A 16,816-nucleotide genomic window follows, 5' to 3' on the forward strand; every position below is an offset into this window, starting at 1 on the left:
TTTGTTTCCCTTCCACGAGAGGAACAATATTATTCCCACACACACGCATTCAACCAAACGGCGTGTAAAAAGTTTGAGGATGCCAACGACACATGGCGTTCCCAAGTGGTCACCCACCTAAGTACTAACCATGCCCGATGTTGCTTAACTTCGGTGATCGGACGAGAACCGGTGTTTTCAACATGGTATGGTCGTTGACAAGTATGCTCCTGCTATGTCCGCAACATAAGCGCCGTCGAAGGAGGCTGGACGGAGCTAAAAATAGAACATTCTCACAATGTTCAGTTCTTCCAACAACAAGGTGAAAAGGACTCATTTAATGAAATTACTTTTTGTTTCCCTTCCACGAGAGGAACAATATTATTCCCACACACACGCATTCAACCAAACGGCGTGTAAAAAGTTTGAGGATGCCAACGACACATGGCGTTCCCAAGTGGTCACCCACCTAAGTACTAACCATGCCCGATGTTGCTTAACTTCGGTGATCGGACGAGAACCGGTGTTTTCAACATGGTATGGTCGTTGACAAGTATGCTCCTGCTATGTCCGCAACATAAGCGCCGTCGAAGGAGGCTGGACGGAGCTAAAAATAGAACATTCTCACAATGTTCAGTTCTTCCAACAACAAGGTGAAAAGCACTCATTTAATGAAATTACTTTTTGTTTCCCTTCCACGAGAGGAAGAATATTATTCCCACACACACGCATTCAACCAAACGGCGTGTAAAAAGTTTGAGGATGCCAACGACACATGGCGTTCCCAAGTGGTCACCCACCTAAGTACTAACCATGCCCGATGTTGCTTAACTTCGGTGATCGGACGAGAACCGGTGTTTTCAACATGGTATGGTCGTTGACAAGTATGCTCCTGCTATGTCCGCAACATAAGCGCCGTCGAAGGAGGCTGGACGGAGCTAAAAATAGAACATTCTCACAATGTTCAGTTCTTCCAACAACAAGGTGAAAAGCACTCATTTAATGAAATTACTTTTTGTTTCCCTTCCACGAGAGGAAGAATATTATTCCCACACACACGCATTCAACCAAACGGCGTGTAAAAAGTTTGAGGATGCCAACGACACATGGCGTTCCCAAGTGGTCACCCACCTAAGTACTAACCATGCCCGATGTTGCTTAACTTCGGTGATCGGACGAGAACCGGTGTTTTCAACATGGTATGGTCGTTGACAAGTATGCTCCTGCTATGTCCGCAACATAAGCGCCGTCGAAGGAGGCTGGACGGAGCTAAAAATAGAACATTCTCACAATGTTCAGTTCTTCCAACAACAAGGTGAAAAGCACTCATTTAATGAAATTACTTTTTGTTTCCCTTCCACGAGAGGAAGAATATTATTCCCACACACACGCATTCAACCAAACGGCGTGTAAAAAGTTTGAGGATGCCAACGACACATGGCGTTCCCAAGTGGTCACCCACCTAAGTACTAACCATGCCCGATGTTGCTTAACTTCGGTGATCGGACGAGAACCGGTGTTTTCAACATGGTATGGTCGTTGACAAGTATGCTCCTGCTATGTCCGCAACATAAGCGCCGTCGAAGGAGGCTGGACGGAGCTAAAAATAGAACATTCTCACAATGTTCAGTTCTTCCAACAACAAGGTGAAAAAGACTCATTTAATGAAATTTCTTTTTGTTTCCCTTCCACGAGAGGAAGAATATTATTCCCACACACACGCACACAACCAAACGGCGTGTAAAAAGTTTGAGGATGCCAACGACACATGGCGTTCCCAAGTGGTCACCCACCTAAGTACTAACCATGCCCGATGTTGCTTAACTTCGGTGATCGGACGAGAACCGGTGTTTTCAACATGGTATGGTCGTTGACAAGTATGCTCCTGCTATGTTCGCAACATAAGCGCCGTCGAAGGAGGCTGGACGGAGCTAAAAATAGAACATTCTCACAATGTTCAGTTCTTCCAACAACAAGGTGAAAAGGACTCATTGAATGTAATTTCTTTTTGTTTCCCTTCCACGAGAGGAAGAATATTATTCCCACACACACGCACACAACCAAACGGCGTGTAAAAAGTTTGAGGATGCCAACGACACATGGCGTTCCCAAGTGGTCACCCACCTAAGTACTAACCATGCCCGATGTTGCTTAACTTCGGTGATCGGACGAGAACCGGTGTTTTCAACATGGTATGGTCGTTGACAAGTATGCTCCTGCTATGTCCGCAACATAAGCGCCGTCGAAGGAGGCTGGACGGAGCTAAAAATAGAACATTCTCACAATGTTCAGTTCTTCCAACAACAAGGTGAAAAGGACTCATTTAATGAAATTACTTTTTGTTTCCCTTCCACGAGAGGAACAATATTATTCCCACACACACGCATTCAACCAAACGGCGTGTAAAAAGTTTGAGGATGCCAACGACACATGGCGTTCCCAAGTGGTCACCCACCTAAGTACTAACCATGCCCGATGTTGCTTAACTTCGGTGATCGGACGAGAACCGGTGTTTTCAACATGGTATGGTCGTTGACAAGTATGCTCCTGCTATGTCCGCAACATAAGCGCCGTCGAAGGAGGCTGGACGGAGCTAAAAATAGAACATTCTCACAATGTTCAGTTCTTCCAACAACAAGGTGAAAAGCACTCATTTAATGAAATTACTTTTTGTTTCCCTTCCACGAGAGGAAGAATATTATTCCCACACACACGCATTCAACCAAACGGCGTGTAAAAAGTTTGAGGATGCCAACGACACATGGCGTTCCCAAGTGGTCACCCACCTAAGTACTAACCATGCCCGATGTTGCTTAACTTCGGTGATCGGACGAGAACCGGTGTTTTCAACATGGTATGGTCGTTGACAAGTATGCTCCTGCTATGTCCGCAACATAAGCGCCGTCGAAGGAGGCTGGACGGAGCTAAAAATAGAACATTCTCACAATGTTCAGTTCTTCCAACAACAAGGTGAAAAGGACACATCGAATGAAATTACTTTTTGTTTCCCTTCCACGAGAGGAAGAATATTATTCCCACACACACGCACACAACCAAACGGCGTGTAAAAAGTTTGAGGATGCCAACGACACATGGCGTTCCCAAGTGGTCACCCACCTAAGTACTAACCATGCCCGATGTTGCTTAACTTCGGTGATCGGACGAGAACCGGTGTTTTCAACATGGTATGGTCGTTGACAAGTATGCTCCTGCTATGTTCGCAACATAAACGCCGTCGAAGGAGGCTGGACGGAGCTAAAAATAGAACATTCTCACAATGTTCAGTTCTTCCAACAACAAGGTGAAAAGGACTCATTTAATGAAATTTCTTTTTGTTTCCCTTCCACGAGAGGAACAATATTATTCCCACACACACGCATTCAACCAAACGGCGTGTAAAAAGTTTGAGGATGCCAACGACACATGGCGTTCCCAAGTGGTCACCCACCTAAGTACTAACCATGCCCGATGTTGCTTAACTTCGGTGATCGGACGAGAACCGGTGTTTTCAACATGGTATGGTCGTTGACAAGTATGCTCCTGCTATGTCCGCAACATAAGCGCCGTCGAAGGAGGCTGGACGGAGCTAAAAATAGAACATTCTCACAATGTTCAGTTCTTCCAACAACAAGGTGAAAAGCACTCATTTAATGAAATTACTTTTTGTTTCCCTTCCACGAGAGGAAGAATATTATTCCCACACACACGCATTCAACCAAACGGCGTGTAAAAAGTTTGAGGATGCCAACGACACATGGCGTTCCCAAGTGGTCACCCACCTAAGTACTAACCATGCCCGATGTTGCTTAACTTCGGTGATCGGACGAGAACCGGTGTTTTCAACATGGTATGGTCGTTGACAAGTATGCTCCTGCTATGTCCGCAACATAATCGCCGTAGAAGGAGGCTGGACGGAGCTAAAAATAGAACATTCTCACAATGTTCAGTTCTTCCAACAACAAGGTGAAAAGGACTCATTTAATGAAATTTCTTTTTGTTTCCCTTCCACGAGAGGAACAATATTATTCCCACACACACGCATTCAACCAAACGGCGTGTAAAAAGTTTGAGGATGCCAACGACACATGGCGTTCCCAAGTGGTCACCCACCTAAGTACTAACCATGCCCGATGTTGCTTAACTTCGGTGATCGGACGAGAACCGGTGTTTTCAACATGGTATGGTCGTTGACAAGTATGCTCCTGCTATGTCCGCAACATAAGCGCCGTCGAAGGAGGCTGGACGGAGCTAAAAATAGAACATTCTCACAATGTTCAGTTCTTCCAACAACAAGGTGAAAAGGACACATCGAATGAAATTACTTTTTGTTTCCCTTCCACGAGAGGAACAATATTATTCCCACACACACGCATTCAACCAAACGGTGTGTAAAAAAGTTTGAGTATGCCAACGACACATGGCGTTCCCAAGTGGTCACCCACCTAAGTACTAACCATGCCCGATGTTGCTTAACTTCGGTGATCGGACGAGAACCGGTGTTTTCAACATGGTATGGTCGTTGACAAGTATGCTCCTGCTATGTCCGCAACATAAGCGCCGTCGAAGGAGGCTGGACGGAGCTAAAAATAGAACATTCTCACAATGTTCAGTTCTTCCAACAACAAGGTGAAAAGGACTCATTTAATGAAATTTCTTTTTGTTTCCCTTCCACGAGAGGAAGAATATTATTCCCACACACACGCACACAACCAAACGGCGTGTAAAAAGTTTGAGGATGCCAACGACACATGGCGTTCCCAAGTGGTCACCCACCTAAGTACTAACCATGCCCGATGTTGCTTAACTTCGGTGATCGGACGAGAACCGGTGTTTTCAACATGGTATGGTCGTTGACAAGTATGCTCCTGCTATGTCCGCAACATAAGCGCCGTCGAAGGAGGCTGGACGGAGCTAAAAATAGAACATTCTCACAATGTTCAGTTCTTCCAACAACAAGGTGAAAAGGACTCATTTAATGAAATTACTTTTTGTTTCCCTTCCACGAGAGGAACAATATTATTCCCACACACACGCATTCAACCAAACGGCGTGTAAAAAGTTTGAGGATGCCAACGACACATGGCGTTCCCAAGTGGTCACCCACCTAAGTACTAACCATGCCCGATGTTGCTTAACTTCGGTGATCGGACGAGAACCGGTGTTTTCAACATGGTATGGTCGTTGACAAGTATGCTCCTGCTATGTCCGCAACATAAGCGCCGTCGAAGGAGGCTGGACGGAGCTAAAAATAGAACATTCTCACAATGTTCAGTTCTTCCAACAACAAGGTGAAAAGGACTCATTGAATGTAATTTCTTTTTGTTTCCCTTCCACGAGAGGAAGAATATTATTCCCACACACACGCACACAACCAAACGGCGTGTAAAAAGTTTGAGGATGCCAACGACACATGGCGTTCCCAAGTGGTCACCCACCTAAGTACTAACCATGCCCGATGTTGCTTAACTTCGGTGATCGGACGAGAACCGGTGTTTTCAACATGGTATGGTCGTTGACAAGTATGCTCCTGCTATGTCCGCAACATAATCGCCGTAGAAGGAGGCTGGACGGAGCTAAAAATAGAACATTCTCACAATGTTCAGTTCTTCCAACAACAAGGTGAAAAGGACTCATTTAATGAAATTTCTTTTTGTTTCCCTTCCACGAGAGGAACAATATTATTCCCACACACACGCATTCAACCAAACGGCGTGTAAAAAGTTTGAGGATGCCAACGACACATGGCGTTCCCAAGTGGTCACCCACCTAAGTACTAACCATGCCCGATGTTGCTTAACTTCGGTGATCGGACGAGAACCGGTGTTTTCAACATGGTATGGTCGTTGACAAGTATGCTCCTGCTATGTCCGCAACATAAACGCCGTCGAAGGAGGCTGGACGGAGCTAAAAATAGAACATTCTCACAATGTTCAGTTCTTCCAACAACAAGGTGAAAAGGACTCATTTAATGAAATTTCTTTTTGTTTCCCTTCCACGAGAGGAAGAATATTATTCCCACACACACGCACACAACCAAACGGCGTGTAAAAAGTTTGAGGATGCCAACGACACATGGCGTTCCCAAGTGGTCACCCACCTAAGTACTAACCATGCCCGATGTTGCTTAACTTCGGTGATCGGACGAGAACCGGTGTTTTCAACATGGTATGGTCGTTGACAAGTATGCTCCTGCTATGTCCGCAACATAAGCGCCGTCGAAGGAGGCTGGACGGAGCTAAAAATAGAACATTCTCACAATGTTCAGTTCTTCCAACAACAAGGTGAAAAGGACTCATTTAATGAAATTACTTTTTGTTTCCCTTCCACGAGAGGAACAATATTATTCCCACACACACGCATTCAACCAAACGGCGTGTAAAAAGTTTGAGGATGCCAACGACACATGGCGTTCCCAAGTGGTCACCCACCTAAGTACTAACCATGCCCGATGTTGCTTAACTTCGGTGATCGGACGAGAACCGGTGTTTTCAACATGGTATGGTCGTTGACAAGTATGCTCCTGCTATGTCCGCAACATAAGCGCCGTCGAAGGAGGCTGGACGGAGCTAAAAATAGAACATTCTCACAATGTTCAGTTCTTCCAACAACAAGGTGAAAAGGACTCATTTAATGAAATTACTTTTTGTTTCCCTTCCACGAGAGGAACAATATTATTCCCACACACACGCATTCAACCAAACGGCGTGTAAAAAGTTTGAGGATGCCAACGACACATGGCGTTCCCAAGTGGTCACCCACCTAAGTACTAACCATGCCCGATGTTGCTTAACTTCGGTGATCGGACGAGAACCGGTGTTTTCAACATGGTATGGTCGTTGACAAGTATGCTCCTGCTATGTCCGCAACATAAGCGCCGTCGAAGGAGGCTGGACGGAGCTAAAAATAGAACATTCTCACAATGTTCAGTTCTTCCAACAACAAGGTGAAAAGCACTCATTTAATGAAATTACTTTTTGTTTCCCTTCCACGAGAGGAAGAATATTATTCCCACACACACGCATTCAACCAAACGGCGTGTAAAAAGTTTGAGGATGCCAACGACACATGGCGTTCCCAAGTGGTCACCCACCTAAGTACTAACCATGCCCGATGTTGCTTAACTTCGGTGATCGGACGAGAACCGGTGTTTTCAACATGGTATGGTCGTTGACAAGTATGCTCCTGCTATGTCCGCAACATAAGCGCCGTCGAAGGAGGCTGGACGGAGCTAAAAATAGAACATTCTCACAATGTTCAGTTCTTCCAACAACAAGGTGAAAAGGACACATCGAATGAAATTACTTTTTGTTTCCCTTCCACGAGAGGAACAATATTATTCCCACACACACGCATTCAACCAAACGGCGTGTAAAAAAGTTTGAGGATGCCAACGACACATGGCGTTCCCAAGTGGTCACCCACCTAAGTACTAACCATGCCCGATGTTGCTTAACTTCGGTGATCGGACGAGAACCGGTGTTTTCAACATGGTATGGTCGTTGACAAGTATGCTCCTGCTATGTCCGCAACATAAGCGCCGTCGAAGGAGGCTGGACGGAGCTAAAAATAGAACATTCTCACAATGTTCAGTTCTTCCAACAACAAGGTGAAAAGGACTCATTTAATGAAATTACTTTTTGTTTCCCTTCCACGAGAGGAAGAATATTATTCCCACACACACGCACACAACCAAACGGCGTGTAAAAAGTTTGAGGATGCCAACGACACATGGCGTTCCCAAGTGGTCACCCACCTAAGTACTAACCATGCCCGATGTTGCTTAACTTCGGTGATCGGACGAGAACCGGTGTTTTCAACATGGTATGGTCGTTGACAAGTATGCTCCTGCTATGTCCGCAACATAATCGCCGTAGAAGGAGGCTGGACGGAGCTAAAAATAGAACATTCTCACAATGTTCAGTTCTTCCAACAACAAGGTGAAAAGGACTCATTTAATGAAATTTCTTTTTGTTTCCCTTCCACGAGAGGAACAATATTATTCCCACACACACGCATTCAACCAAACGGCGTGTAAAAAGTTTGAGGATGCCAACGACACATGGCGTTCCCAAGTGGTCACCCACCTAAGTACTAACCATGCCCGATGTTGCTTAACTTCGGTGATCGGACGAGAACCGGTGTTTTCAACATGGTATGGTCGTTGACAAGTATGCTCCTGCTATGTCCGCAACATAAGCGCCGTCGAAGGAGGCTGGACGGAGCTAAAAATAGAACATTCTCACAATGTTCAGTTCTTCCAACAACAAGGTGAAAAGCACTCATTTAATGAAATTACTTTTTGTTTCCCTTCCACGAGAGGAAGAATATTATTCCCACACACACGCATTCAACCAAACGGCGTGTAAAAAGTTTGAGGATGCCAACGACACATGGCGTTCCCAAGTGGTCACCCACCTAAGTACTAACCATGCCCGATGTTGCTTAACTTCGGTGATCGGACGAGAACCGGTGTTTTCAACATGGTATGGTCGTTGACAAGTATGCTCCTGCTATGTCCGCAACATAATCGCCGTAGAAGGAGGCTGGACGGAGCTAAAAATAGAACATTCTCACAATGTTCAGTTCTTCCAACAACAAGGTGAAAAGGACTCATTTAATGAAATTTCTTTTTGTTTCCCTTCCACGAGAGGAACAATATTATTCCCACACACACGCATTCAACCAAACGGCGTGTAAAAAGTTTGAGGATGCCAACGACACATGGCGTTCCCAAGTGGTCACCCACCTAAGTACTAACCATGCCCGATGTTGCTTAACTTCGGTGATCGGACGAGAACCGGTGTTTTCAACATGGTATGGTCGTTGACAAGTATGCTCCTGCTATGTCCGCAACATAAGCGCCGTCGAAGGAGGCTGGACGGAGCTAAAAATAGAACATTCTCACAATGTTCAGTTCTTCCAACAACAAGGTGAAAAGGACACATCGAATGAAATTACTTTTTGTTTCCCTTCCACGAGAGGAACAATATTATTCCCACACACACGCATTCAACCAAACGGTGTGTAAAAAAGTTTGAGTATGCCAACGACACATGGCGTTCCCAAGTGGTCACCCACCTAAGTACTAACCATGCCCGATGTTGCTTAACTTCGGTGATCGGACGAGAACCGGTGTTTTCAACATGGTATGGTCGTTGACAAGTATGCTCCTGCTATGTCCGCAACATAAGCGCCGTCGAAGGAGGCTGGACGGAGCTAAAAATAGAACATTCTCACAATGTTCAGTTCTTCCAACAACAAGGTGAAAAGGACTCATTTAATGAAATTTCTTTTTGTTTCCCTTCCACGAGAGGAAGAATATTATTCCCACACACACGCACACAACCAAACGGCGTGTAAAAAGTTTGAGGATGCCAACGACACATGGCGTTCCCAAGTGGTCACCCACCTAAGTACTAACCATGCCCGATGTTGCTTAACTTCGGTGATCGGACGAGAACCGGTGTTTTCAACATGGTATGGTCGTTGACAAGTATGCTCCTGCTATGTCCGCAACATAAGCGCCGTCGAAGGAGGCTGGACGGAGCTAAAAATAGAACATTCTCACAATGTTCAGTTCTTCCAACAACAAGGTGAAAAGGACTCATTTAATGAAATTACTTTTTGTTTCCCTTCCACGAGAGGAACAATATTATTCCCACACACACGCATTCAACCAAACGGCGTGTAAAAAGTTTGAGGATGCCAACGACACATGGCGTTCCCAAGTGGTCACCCACCTAAGTACTAACCATGCCCGATGTTGCTTAACTTCGGTGATCGGACGAGAACCGGTGTTTTCAACATGGTATGGTCGTTGACAAGTATGCTCCTGCTATGTCCGCAACATAAGCGCCGTCGAAGGAGGCTGGACGGAGCTAAAAATAGAACATTCTCACAATGTTCAGTTCTTCCAACAACAAGGTGAAAAGGACTCATTGAATGTAATTTCTTTTTGTTTCCCTTCCACGAGAGGAAGAATATTATTCCCACACACACGCACACAACCAAACGGCGTGTAAAAAGTTTGAGGATGCCAACGACACATGGCGTTCCCAAGTGGTCACCCACCTAAGTACTAACCATGCCCGATGTTGCTTAACTTCGGTGATCGGACGAGAACCGGTGTTTTCAACATGGTATGGTCGTTGACAAGTATGCTCCTGCTATGTCCGCAACATAATCGCCGTAGAAGGAGGCTGGACGGAGCTAAAAATAGAACATTCTCACAATGTTCAGTTCTTCCAACAACAAGGTGAAAAGGACTCATTTAATGAAATTTCTTTTTGTTTCCCTTCCACGAGAGGAACAATATTATTCCCACACACACGCATTCAACCAAACGGCGTGTAAAAAGTTTGAGGATGCCAACGACACATGGCGTTCCCAAGTGGTCACCCACCTAAGTACTAACCATGCCCGATGTTGCTTAACTTCGGTGATCGGACGAGAACCGGTGTTTTCAACATGGTATGGTCGTTGACAAGTATGCTCCTGCTATGTCCGCAACATAAGCGCCGTCGAAGGAGGCTGGACGGAGCTAAAAATAGAACATTCTCACAATGTTCAGTTCTTCCAACAACAAGGTGAAAAGGACTCATTTAATGAAATTTCTTTTTGTTTCCCTTCCACGAGAGGAAGAATATTATTCCCACACACACGCACACAACCAAACGGCGTGTAAAAAGTTTGAGGATGCCAACGACACATGGCGTTCCCAAGTGGTCACCCACCTAAGTACTAACCATGCCCGATGTTGCTTAACTTCGGTGATCGGACGAGAACCGGTGTTTTCAACATGGTATGGTCGTTGACAAGTATGCTCCTGCTATGTCCGCAACATAAGCGCCGTCGAAGGAGGCTGGACGGAGCTAAAAATAGAACATTCTCACAATGTTCAGTTCTTCCAACAACAAGGTGAAAAGGACTCATTTAATGAAATTACTTTTTGTTTCCCTTCCACGAGAGGAACAATATTATTCCCACACACACGCATTCAACCAAACGGCGTGTAAAAAGTTTGAGGATGCCAACGACACATGGCGTTCCCAAGTGGTCACCCACCTAAGTACTAACCATGCCCGATGTTGCTTAACTTCGGTGATCGGACGAGAACCGGTGTTTTCAACATGGTATGGTCGTTGACAAGTATGCTCCTGCTATGTCCGCAACATAAGCGCCGTCGAAGGAGGCTGGACGGAGCTAAAAATAGAACATTCTCACAATGTTCAGTTCTTCCAACAACAAGGTGAAAAGCACTCATTTAATGAAATTACTTTTTGTTTCCCTTCCACGAGAGGAAGAATATTATTCCCACACACACGCATTCAACCAAACGGCGTGTAAAAAGTTTGAGGATGCCAACGACACATGGCGTTCCCAAGTGGTCACCCACCTAAGTACTAACCATGCCCGATGTTGCTTAACTTCGGTGATCGGACGAGAACCGGTGTTTTCAACATGGTATGGTCGTTGACAAGTATGCTCCTGCTATGTCCGCAACATAAGCGCCGTCGAAGGAGGCTGGACGGAGCTAAAAATAGAACATTCTCACAATGTTCAGTTCTTCCAACAACAAGGTGAAAAGGACACATCGAATGAAATTACTTTTTGTTTCCCTTCCACGAGAGGAACAATATTATTCCCACACACACGCATTCAACCAAACGGCGTGTAAAAAAGTTTGAGGATGCCAACGACACATGGCGTTCCCAAGTGGTCACCCACCTAAGTACTAACCATGCCCGATGTTGCTTAACTTCGGTGATCGGACGAGAACCGGTGTTTTCAACATGGTATGGTCGTTGACAAGTATGCTCCTGCTATGTCCGCAACATAAGCGCCGTCGAAGGAGGCTGGACGGAGCTAAAAATAGAACATTCTCACAATGTTCAGTTCTTCCAACAACAAGGTGAAAAGGACTCATTTAATGAAATTACTTTTTGTTTCCCTTCCACGAGAGGAAGAATATTATTCCCACACACACGCACACAACCAAACGGCGTGTAAAAAGTTTGAGGATGCCAACGACACATGGCGTTCCCAAGTGGTCACCCACCTAAGTACTAACCATGCCCGATGTTGCTTAACTTCGGTGATCGGACGAGAACCGGTGTTTTCAACATGGTATGGTCGTTGACAAGTATGCTCCTGCTATGTCCGCAACATAATCGCCGTAGAAGGAGGCTGGACGGAGCTAAAAATAGAACATTCTCACAATGTTCAGTTCTTCCAACAACAAGGTGAAAAGGACTCATTTAATGAAATTTCTTTTTGTTTCCCTTCCACGAGAGGAACAATATTATTCCCACACACACGCATTCAACCAAACGGCGTGTAAAAAGTTTGAGGATGCCAACGACACATGGCGTTCCCAAGTGGTCACCCACCTAAGTACTAACCATGCCCGATGTTGCTTAACTTCGGTGATCGGACGAGAACCGGTGTTTTCAACATGGTATGGTCGTTGACAAGTATGCTCCTGCTATGTCCGCAACATAAGCGCCGTCGAAGGAGGCTGGACGGAGCTAAAAATAGAACATTCTCACAATGTTCAGTTCTTCCAACAACAAGGTGAAAAGCACTCATTTAATGAAATTACTTTTTGTTTCCCTTCCACGAGAGGAAGAATATTATTCCCACACACACGCATTCAACCAAACGGCGTGTAAAAAGTTTGAGGATGCCAACGACACATGGCGTTCCCAAGTGGTCACCCACCTAAGTACTAACCATGCCCGATGTTGCTTAACTTCGGTGATCGGACGAGAACCGGTGTTTTCAACATGGTATGGTCGTTGACAAGTATGCTCCTGCTATGTCCGCAACATAATCGCCGTAGAAGGAGGCTGGACGGAGCTAAAAATAGAACATTCTCACAATGTTCAGTTCTTCCAACAACAAGGTGAAAAGGACTCATTTAATGAAATTTCTTTTTGTTTCCCTTCCACGAGAGGAACAATATTATTCCCACACACACGCATTCAACCAAACGGCGTGTAAAAAGTTTGAGGATGCCAACGACACATGGCGTTCCCAAGTGGTCACCCACCTAAGTACTAACCATGCCCGATGTTGCTTAACTTCGGTGATCGGACGAGAACCGGTGTTTTCAACATGGTATGGTCGTTGACAAGTATGCTCCTGCTATGTCCGCAACATAAGCGCCGTCGAAGGAGGCTGGACGGAGCTAAAAATAGAACATTCTCACAATGTTCAGTTCTTCCAACAACAAGGTGAAAAGGACACATCGAATGAAATTACTTTTTGTTTCCCTTCCACGAGAGGAACAATATTATTCCCACACACACGCATTCAACCAAACGGTGTGTAAAAAAGTTTGAGTATGCCAACGACACATGGCGTTCCCAAGTGGTCACCCACCTAAGTACTAACCATGCCCGATGTTGCTTAACTTCGGTGATCGGACGAGAACCGGTGTTTTCAACATGGTATGGTCGTTGACAAGTATGCTCCTGCTATGTCCGCAACATAAGCGCCGTCGAAGGAGGCTGGACGGAGCTAAAAATAGAACATTCTCACAATGTTCAGTTCTTCCAACAACAAGGTGAAAAGGACTCATTTAATGAAATTTCTTTTTGTTTCCCTTCCACGAGAGGAAGAATATTATTCCCACACACACGCACACAACCAAACGGCGTGTAAAAAGTTTGAGGATGCCAACGACACATGGCGTTCCCAAGTGGTCACCCACCTAAGTACTAACCATGCCCGATGTTGCTTAACTTCGGTGATCGGACGAGAACCGGTGTTTTCAACATGGTATGGTCGTTGACAAGTATGCTCCTGCTATGTCCGCAACATAAGCGCCGTCGAAGGAGGCTGGACGGAGCTAAAAATAGAACATTCTCACAATGTTCAGTTCTTCCAACAACAAGGTGAAAAGGACTCATTTAATGAAATTACTTTTTGTTTCCCTTCCACGAGAGGAACAATATTATTCCCACACACACGCATTCAACCAAACGGCGTGTAAAAAGTTTGAGGATGCCAACGACACATGGCGTTCCCAAGTGGTCACCCACCTAAGTACTAACCATGCCCGATGTTGCTTAACTTCGGTGATCGGACGAGAACCGGTGTTTTCAACATGGTATGGTCGTTGACAAGTATGCTCCTGCTATGTCCGCAACATAAGCGCCGTCGAAGGAGGCTGGACGGAGCTAAAAATAGAACATTCTCACAATGTTCAGTTCTTCCAACAACAAGGTGAAAAGGACTCATTGAATGTAATTTCTTTTTGTTTCCCTTCCACGAGAGGAAGAATATTATTCCCACACACACGCACACAACCAAACGGCGTGTAAAAAGTTTGAGGATGCCAACGACACATGGCGTTCCCAAGTGGTCACCCACCTAAGTACTAACCATGCCCGATGTTGCTTAACTTCGGTGATCGGACGAGAACCGGTGTTTTCAACATGGTATGGTCGTTGACAAGTATGCTCCTGCTATGTCCGCAACATAATCGCCGTAGAAGGAGGCTGGACGGAGCTAAAAATAGAACATTCTCACAATGTTCAGTTCTTCCAACAACAAGGTGAAAAGGACTCATTTAATGAAATTTCTTTTTGTTTCCCTTCCACGAGAGGAACAATATTATTCCCACACACACGCATTCAACCAAACGGCGTGTAAAAAGTTTGAGGATGCCAACGACACATGGCGTTCCCAAGTGGTCACCCACCTAAGTACTAACCATGCCCGATGTTGCTTAACTTCGGTGATCGGACGAGAACCGGTGTTTTCAACATGGTATGGTCGTTGACAAGTATGCTCCTGCTATGTCCGCAACATAAGCGCCGTCGAAGGAGGCTGGACGGAGCTAAAAATAGAACATTCTCACAATGTTCAGTTCTTCCAACAACAAGGTGAAAAGGACTCATTTAATGAAATTTCTTTTTGTTTCCCTTCCACGAGAGGAAGAATATTATTCCCACACACACGCACACAACCAAACGGCGTGTAAAAAGTTTGAGGATGCCAACGACACATGGCGTTCCCAAGTGGTCACCCACCTAAGTACTAACCATGCCCGATGTTGCTTAACTTCGGTGATCGGACGAGAACCGGTGTTTTCAACATGGTATGGTCGTTGACAAGTATGCTCCTGCTATGTCCGCAACATAATCGCCGTAGAAGGAGGCTGGACGGAGCTAAAAATAGAACATTCTCACAATGTTCAGTTCTTCCAACAACAAGGTGAAAAGGACTCATTTAATGAAATTTCTTTTTGTTTCCCTTCCACGAGAGGAACAATATTATTCCCACACACACGCATTCAACCAAACGGCGTGTAAAAAGTTTGAGGATGCCAACGACACATGGCGTTCCCAAGTGGTTCACCCACCTAAGTACTAACCATGCCCGATGTTGCTTAACTTCGGTTATCGGACGAGAACCGGTGTTTTCAACATGGTATGGTCGTTGACAAGTATGCTCCTGCTATGTCCGCAACATAAGCGCCGTCGAAGGAGGCTGGACGGAGCTAAAAATAGAACATTCTCACAATGTTCAGTTCTTCCAACAACAAGGTGAAAAGGACTCATTGAATGTAATTTCTTTTTGTTTCCCTTCCACGAGAGGAAGAATATTATTCCCACACACACGCACACAACCAAACGGCGTGTAAAAAGTTTGAGGATGCCAACGACACATGGCGTTCCCAAGTGGTCACCCACCTAAGTACTAACCATGCCCGATGTTGCTTAACTTCGGTGATCGGACGAGAACCGGTGTTTTCAACATGGTATGGTCGTTGACAAGTATGCTCCTGCTATGTCCGCAACATAAGCGTCGTCGAAGGAGGCTGGACGGAGCTAAAAATAGAACATTCTCACAATGGCCATTTCTTCCAACAACAAGGTGAAAAGGACTTATCGAATGAAATTACTTTTTGTTTCCCTTCCACGAGAGGAACAATATTATTCCCACACACACGCATTCAACCAAACGGCGTGTAAAAAGTTTGAGGATGCCAACGACACATGGCGTTCCCAAGTGGTTCACCCACCTAAGTACTAACCATGCCCGATGTTGCTTAACTTCGGTGATCGGACGAGAACCGGTGTTTTCAACATGGTATGGTCGTTGACAAGTATGCTCCTGCTATGTCCGCAACATAAGCGCCGTCGAAGGAGGCTGGACGGAGCTAAAAATAGAACATTCTCACAATGTTCAGTTCTTCCAACAACAAGGTGAAAAGGACTCATTGAATGTAATTTCTTTTTGTTTCCCTTCCACGAGAGGAAGAATATTATTCCCACACACACGCACACAACCAAACGGCGTGTAAAAAGTTTGAGGATGCCAACGACACATGGCGTTCCCAAGTGGTCACCCACCTAAGTACTAACCATGCCCGATGTTGCTTAACTTCGGTGATCGGACGAGAACCGGTGTTTTCAACATGGTATGGTCGTTGACAAGTATGCTCCTGCTATGTCCGCAACATAATCGCCGTAGAAGGAGGCTGGACGGAGCTAAAAATAGAACATTCTCACAATGTTCAGTTCTTCCAACAACAAGGTGAAAAGGACTCATTTAATGAAATTTCTTTTTGTTTCCCTTCCACGAGAGGAACAATATTATTCCCACACACACGCATTCAACCAAACGGCGTGTAAAAAGTTTGAGGATGCCAACGACACATGGCGTTCCCAAGTGGTTCACCCACCTAAGTACTAACCATGCCCGATGTTGCTTAACTTCGGTGATCGGACGAGAACCGGTGTTTTCAACATGGTATGGTCGTTGACAAGTATGCTCCTGCTATGTCCGCAACATAAGCGCCGTCGAAGGAGGCTGGACGGAGCTA

At 45.4% G+C, this 16,816-nt stretch overlaps 51 non-coding genes across 51 annotated transcripts; all 51 read right to left on the reverse strand.

Moving 5' to 3' along the window:
- Positions 1–80: 80 nt before the first annotated feature.
- Positions 81–199, reverse strand: LOC131283624 (5S ribosomal RNA). Its single transcript, XR_009189091.1, has one exon. It is a non-coding gene; the product is annotated as a 5S ribosomal RNA (ribosomal RNA).
- Positions 200–411: 212 nt separating this feature from the next.
- On the reverse strand, positions 412–530 carry LOC131283635 (5S ribosomal RNA). Its single transcript, XR_009189102.1, has one exon. It is a non-coding gene; the product is annotated as a 5S ribosomal RNA (ribosomal RNA).
- A 212-nt stretch (positions 531–742) lies between these two features.
- LOC131283647 (5S ribosomal RNA) lies at positions 743–861 on the reverse strand. The gene has a single exon (XR_009189113.1). It is a non-coding gene; the product is annotated as a 5S ribosomal RNA (ribosomal RNA).
- A 212-nt stretch (positions 862–1,073) lies between these two features.
- LOC131283659 (5S ribosomal RNA) lies at positions 1,074–1,192 on the reverse strand. The gene has a single exon (XR_009189124.1). It is a non-coding gene; the product is annotated as a 5S ribosomal RNA (ribosomal RNA).
- Positions 1,193–1,404: 212 nt separating this feature from the next.
- On the reverse strand, positions 1,405–1,523 carry LOC131283671 (5S ribosomal RNA). Its single transcript, XR_009189135.1, has one exon. It is a non-coding gene; the product is annotated as a 5S ribosomal RNA (ribosomal RNA).
- Positions 1,524–1,735: 212 nt separating this feature from the next.
- Positions 1,736–1,854, reverse strand: LOC131283682 (5S ribosomal RNA). Its single transcript, XR_009189146.1, has one exon. It is a non-coding gene; the product is annotated as a 5S ribosomal RNA (ribosomal RNA).
- A 212-nt stretch (positions 1,855–2,066) lies between these two features.
- On the reverse strand, positions 2,067–2,185 carry LOC131283694 (5S ribosomal RNA). Its single transcript, XR_009189157.1, has one exon. It is a non-coding gene; the product is annotated as a 5S ribosomal RNA (ribosomal RNA).
- A 212-nt stretch (positions 2,186–2,397) lies between these two features.
- LOC131283706 (5S ribosomal RNA) lies at positions 2,398–2,516 on the reverse strand. Its single transcript, XR_009189168.1, has one exon. It is a non-coding gene; the product is annotated as a 5S ribosomal RNA (ribosomal RNA).
- A 212-nt stretch (positions 2,517–2,728) lies between these two features.
- Positions 2,729–2,847, reverse strand: LOC131283719 (5S ribosomal RNA). The gene has a single exon (XR_009189179.1). It is a non-coding gene; the product is annotated as a 5S ribosomal RNA (ribosomal RNA).
- Positions 2,848–3,059: 212 nt separating this feature from the next.
- Positions 3,060–3,178, reverse strand: LOC131283730 (5S ribosomal RNA). Its single transcript, XR_009189190.1, has one exon. It is a non-coding gene; the product is annotated as a 5S ribosomal RNA (ribosomal RNA).
- Positions 3,179–3,390: 212 nt separating this feature from the next.
- LOC131283743 (5S ribosomal RNA) lies at positions 3,391–3,509 on the reverse strand. Its single transcript, XR_009189202.1, has one exon. It is a non-coding gene; the product is annotated as a 5S ribosomal RNA (ribosomal RNA).
- A 212-nt stretch (positions 3,510–3,721) lies between these two features.
- On the reverse strand, positions 3,722–3,840 carry LOC131283754 (5S ribosomal RNA). The gene has a single exon (XR_009189213.1). It is a non-coding gene; the product is annotated as a 5S ribosomal RNA (ribosomal RNA).
- Positions 3,841–4,052: 212 nt separating this feature from the next.
- On the reverse strand, positions 4,053–4,171 carry LOC131283766 (5S ribosomal RNA). Its single transcript, XR_009189224.1, has one exon. It is a non-coding gene; the product is annotated as a 5S ribosomal RNA (ribosomal RNA).
- A 213-nt stretch (positions 4,172–4,384) lies between these two features.
- On the reverse strand, positions 4,385–4,503 carry LOC131283778 (5S ribosomal RNA). The gene has a single exon (XR_009189235.1). It is a non-coding gene; the product is annotated as a 5S ribosomal RNA (ribosomal RNA).
- A 212-nt stretch (positions 4,504–4,715) lies between these two features.
- LOC131283789 (5S ribosomal RNA) lies at positions 4,716–4,834 on the reverse strand. The gene has a single exon (XR_009189246.1). It is a non-coding gene; the product is annotated as a 5S ribosomal RNA (ribosomal RNA).
- Positions 4,835–5,046: 212 nt separating this feature from the next.
- Positions 5,047–5,165, reverse strand: LOC131283175 (5S ribosomal RNA). Its single transcript, XR_009188671.1, has one exon. It is a non-coding gene; the product is annotated as a 5S ribosomal RNA (ribosomal RNA).
- Positions 5,166–5,377: 212 nt separating this feature from the next.
- LOC131283187 (5S ribosomal RNA) lies at positions 5,378–5,496 on the reverse strand. The gene has a single exon (XR_009188682.1). It is a non-coding gene; the product is annotated as a 5S ribosomal RNA (ribosomal RNA).
- A 212-nt stretch (positions 5,497–5,708) lies between these two features.
- On the reverse strand, positions 5,709–5,827 carry LOC131283199 (5S ribosomal RNA). Its single transcript, XR_009188693.1, has one exon. It is a non-coding gene; the product is annotated as a 5S ribosomal RNA (ribosomal RNA).
- Positions 5,828–6,039: 212 nt separating this feature from the next.
- Positions 6,040–6,158, reverse strand: LOC131283211 (5S ribosomal RNA). Its single transcript, XR_009188704.1, has one exon. It is a non-coding gene; the product is annotated as a 5S ribosomal RNA (ribosomal RNA).
- A 212-nt stretch (positions 6,159–6,370) lies between these two features.
- LOC131283222 (5S ribosomal RNA) lies at positions 6,371–6,489 on the reverse strand. The gene has a single exon (XR_009188715.1). It is a non-coding gene; the product is annotated as a 5S ribosomal RNA (ribosomal RNA).
- Positions 6,490–6,701: 212 nt separating this feature from the next.
- On the reverse strand, positions 6,702–6,820 carry LOC131283235 (5S ribosomal RNA). Its single transcript, XR_009188727.1, has one exon. It is a non-coding gene; the product is annotated as a 5S ribosomal RNA (ribosomal RNA).
- Positions 6,821–7,032: 212 nt separating this feature from the next.
- On the reverse strand, positions 7,033–7,151 carry LOC131283247 (5S ribosomal RNA). Its single transcript, XR_009188738.1, has one exon. It is a non-coding gene; the product is annotated as a 5S ribosomal RNA (ribosomal RNA).
- A 213-nt stretch (positions 7,152–7,364) lies between these two features.
- LOC131283259 (5S ribosomal RNA) lies at positions 7,365–7,483 on the reverse strand. The gene has a single exon (XR_009188749.1). It is a non-coding gene; the product is annotated as a 5S ribosomal RNA (ribosomal RNA).
- Positions 7,484–7,695: 212 nt separating this feature from the next.
- Positions 7,696–7,814, reverse strand: LOC131283270 (5S ribosomal RNA). The gene has a single exon (XR_009188760.1). It is a non-coding gene; the product is annotated as a 5S ribosomal RNA (ribosomal RNA).
- A 212-nt stretch (positions 7,815–8,026) lies between these two features.
- Positions 8,027–8,145, reverse strand: LOC131283273 (5S ribosomal RNA). The gene has a single exon (XR_009188763.1). It is a non-coding gene; the product is annotated as a 5S ribosomal RNA (ribosomal RNA).
- A 212-nt stretch (positions 8,146–8,357) lies between these two features.
- On the reverse strand, positions 8,358–8,476 carry LOC131283274 (5S ribosomal RNA). Its single transcript, XR_009188764.1, has one exon. It is a non-coding gene; the product is annotated as a 5S ribosomal RNA (ribosomal RNA).
- Positions 8,477–8,688: 212 nt separating this feature from the next.
- Positions 8,689–8,807, reverse strand: LOC131283275 (5S ribosomal RNA). Its single transcript, XR_009188765.1, has one exon. It is a non-coding gene; the product is annotated as a 5S ribosomal RNA (ribosomal RNA).
- A 213-nt stretch (positions 8,808–9,020) lies between these two features.
- On the reverse strand, positions 9,021–9,139 carry LOC131283276 (5S ribosomal RNA). Its single transcript, XR_009188766.1, has one exon. It is a non-coding gene; the product is annotated as a 5S ribosomal RNA (ribosomal RNA).
- Positions 9,140–9,351: 212 nt separating this feature from the next.
- Positions 9,352–9,470, reverse strand: LOC131283277 (5S ribosomal RNA). Its single transcript, XR_009188767.1, has one exon. It is a non-coding gene; the product is annotated as a 5S ribosomal RNA (ribosomal RNA).
- A 212-nt stretch (positions 9,471–9,682) lies between these two features.
- LOC131283278 (5S ribosomal RNA) lies at positions 9,683–9,801 on the reverse strand. Its single transcript, XR_009188768.1, has one exon. It is a non-coding gene; the product is annotated as a 5S ribosomal RNA (ribosomal RNA).
- Positions 9,802–10,013: 212 nt separating this feature from the next.
- On the reverse strand, positions 10,014–10,132 carry LOC131283280 (5S ribosomal RNA). The gene has a single exon (XR_009188770.1). It is a non-coding gene; the product is annotated as a 5S ribosomal RNA (ribosomal RNA).
- A 212-nt stretch (positions 10,133–10,344) lies between these two features.
- On the reverse strand, positions 10,345–10,463 carry LOC131283281 (5S ribosomal RNA). Its single transcript, XR_009188771.1, has one exon. It is a non-coding gene; the product is annotated as a 5S ribosomal RNA (ribosomal RNA).
- Positions 10,464–10,675: 212 nt separating this feature from the next.
- Positions 10,676–10,794, reverse strand: LOC131283282 (5S ribosomal RNA). The gene has a single exon (XR_009188772.1). It is a non-coding gene; the product is annotated as a 5S ribosomal RNA (ribosomal RNA).
- Positions 10,795–11,006: 212 nt separating this feature from the next.
- On the reverse strand, positions 11,007–11,125 carry LOC131283283 (5S ribosomal RNA). The gene has a single exon (XR_009188773.1). It is a non-coding gene; the product is annotated as a 5S ribosomal RNA (ribosomal RNA).
- A 212-nt stretch (positions 11,126–11,337) lies between these two features.
- LOC131283285 (5S ribosomal RNA) lies at positions 11,338–11,456 on the reverse strand. Its single transcript, XR_009188774.1, has one exon. It is a non-coding gene; the product is annotated as a 5S ribosomal RNA (ribosomal RNA).
- Positions 11,457–11,669: 213 nt separating this feature from the next.
- LOC131283286 (5S ribosomal RNA) lies at positions 11,670–11,788 on the reverse strand. The gene has a single exon (XR_009188775.1). It is a non-coding gene; the product is annotated as a 5S ribosomal RNA (ribosomal RNA).
- Positions 11,789–12,000: 212 nt separating this feature from the next.
- Positions 12,001–12,119, reverse strand: LOC131283287 (5S ribosomal RNA). The gene has a single exon (XR_009188776.1). It is a non-coding gene; the product is annotated as a 5S ribosomal RNA (ribosomal RNA).
- A 212-nt stretch (positions 12,120–12,331) lies between these two features.
- On the reverse strand, positions 12,332–12,450 carry LOC131283288 (5S ribosomal RNA). The gene has a single exon (XR_009188777.1). It is a non-coding gene; the product is annotated as a 5S ribosomal RNA (ribosomal RNA).
- Positions 12,451–12,662: 212 nt separating this feature from the next.
- LOC131283289 (5S ribosomal RNA) lies at positions 12,663–12,781 on the reverse strand. The gene has a single exon (XR_009188778.1). It is a non-coding gene; the product is annotated as a 5S ribosomal RNA (ribosomal RNA).
- Positions 12,782–12,993: 212 nt separating this feature from the next.
- LOC131283290 (5S ribosomal RNA) lies at positions 12,994–13,112 on the reverse strand. The gene has a single exon (XR_009188779.1). It is a non-coding gene; the product is annotated as a 5S ribosomal RNA (ribosomal RNA).
- A 213-nt stretch (positions 13,113–13,325) lies between these two features.
- Positions 13,326–13,444, reverse strand: LOC131283292 (5S ribosomal RNA). Its single transcript, XR_009188781.1, has one exon. It is a non-coding gene; the product is annotated as a 5S ribosomal RNA (ribosomal RNA).
- A 212-nt stretch (positions 13,445–13,656) lies between these two features.
- Positions 13,657–13,775, reverse strand: LOC131283293 (5S ribosomal RNA). The gene has a single exon (XR_009188782.1). It is a non-coding gene; the product is annotated as a 5S ribosomal RNA (ribosomal RNA).
- Positions 13,776–13,987: 212 nt separating this feature from the next.
- Positions 13,988–14,106, reverse strand: LOC131283294 (5S ribosomal RNA). Its single transcript, XR_009188783.1, has one exon. It is a non-coding gene; the product is annotated as a 5S ribosomal RNA (ribosomal RNA).
- A 212-nt stretch (positions 14,107–14,318) lies between these two features.
- On the reverse strand, positions 14,319–14,437 carry LOC131283295 (5S ribosomal RNA). Its single transcript, XR_009188784.1, has one exon. It is a non-coding gene; the product is annotated as a 5S ribosomal RNA (ribosomal RNA).
- Positions 14,438–14,649: 212 nt separating this feature from the next.
- Positions 14,650–14,768, reverse strand: LOC131283296 (5S ribosomal RNA). The gene has a single exon (XR_009188785.1). It is a non-coding gene; the product is annotated as a 5S ribosomal RNA (ribosomal RNA).
- A 212-nt stretch (positions 14,769–14,980) lies between these two features.
- On the reverse strand, positions 14,981–15,099 carry LOC131283297 (5S ribosomal RNA). The gene has a single exon (XR_009188786.1). It is a non-coding gene; the product is annotated as a 5S ribosomal RNA (ribosomal RNA).
- A 212-nt stretch (positions 15,100–15,311) lies between these two features.
- Positions 15,312–15,431, reverse strand: LOC131283256 (5S ribosomal RNA). Its single transcript, XR_009188747.1, has one exon. It is a non-coding gene; the product is annotated as a 5S ribosomal RNA (ribosomal RNA).
- A 212-nt stretch (positions 15,432–15,643) lies between these two features.
- LOC131283298 (5S ribosomal RNA) lies at positions 15,644–15,762 on the reverse strand. Its single transcript, XR_009188787.1, has one exon. It is a non-coding gene; the product is annotated as a 5S ribosomal RNA (ribosomal RNA).
- A 212-nt stretch (positions 15,763–15,974) lies between these two features.
- LOC131283239 (5S ribosomal RNA) lies at positions 15,975–16,094 on the reverse strand. The gene has a single exon (XR_009188731.1). It is a non-coding gene; the product is annotated as a 5S ribosomal RNA (ribosomal RNA).
- A 212-nt stretch (positions 16,095–16,306) lies between these two features.
- Positions 16,307–16,425, reverse strand: LOC131283299 (5S ribosomal RNA). Its single transcript, XR_009188788.1, has one exon. It is a non-coding gene; the product is annotated as a 5S ribosomal RNA (ribosomal RNA).
- Positions 16,426–16,637: 212 nt separating this feature from the next.
- Positions 16,638–16,757, reverse strand: LOC131283240 (5S ribosomal RNA). Its single transcript, XR_009188732.1, has one exon. It is a non-coding gene; the product is annotated as a 5S ribosomal RNA (ribosomal RNA).
- Positions 16,758–16,816: the final 59 nt, after the last annotated feature.

This window comes from Anopheles ziemanni, chromosome 2, assembly GCF_943734765.1.
Source record: "Anopheles ziemanni chromosome 2, idAnoZiCoDA_A2_x.2, whole genome shotgun sequence".
Taxonomy (NCBI): Eukaryota; Metazoa; Arthropoda; class Insecta; order Diptera; family Culicidae; genus Anopheles; species Anopheles ziemanni.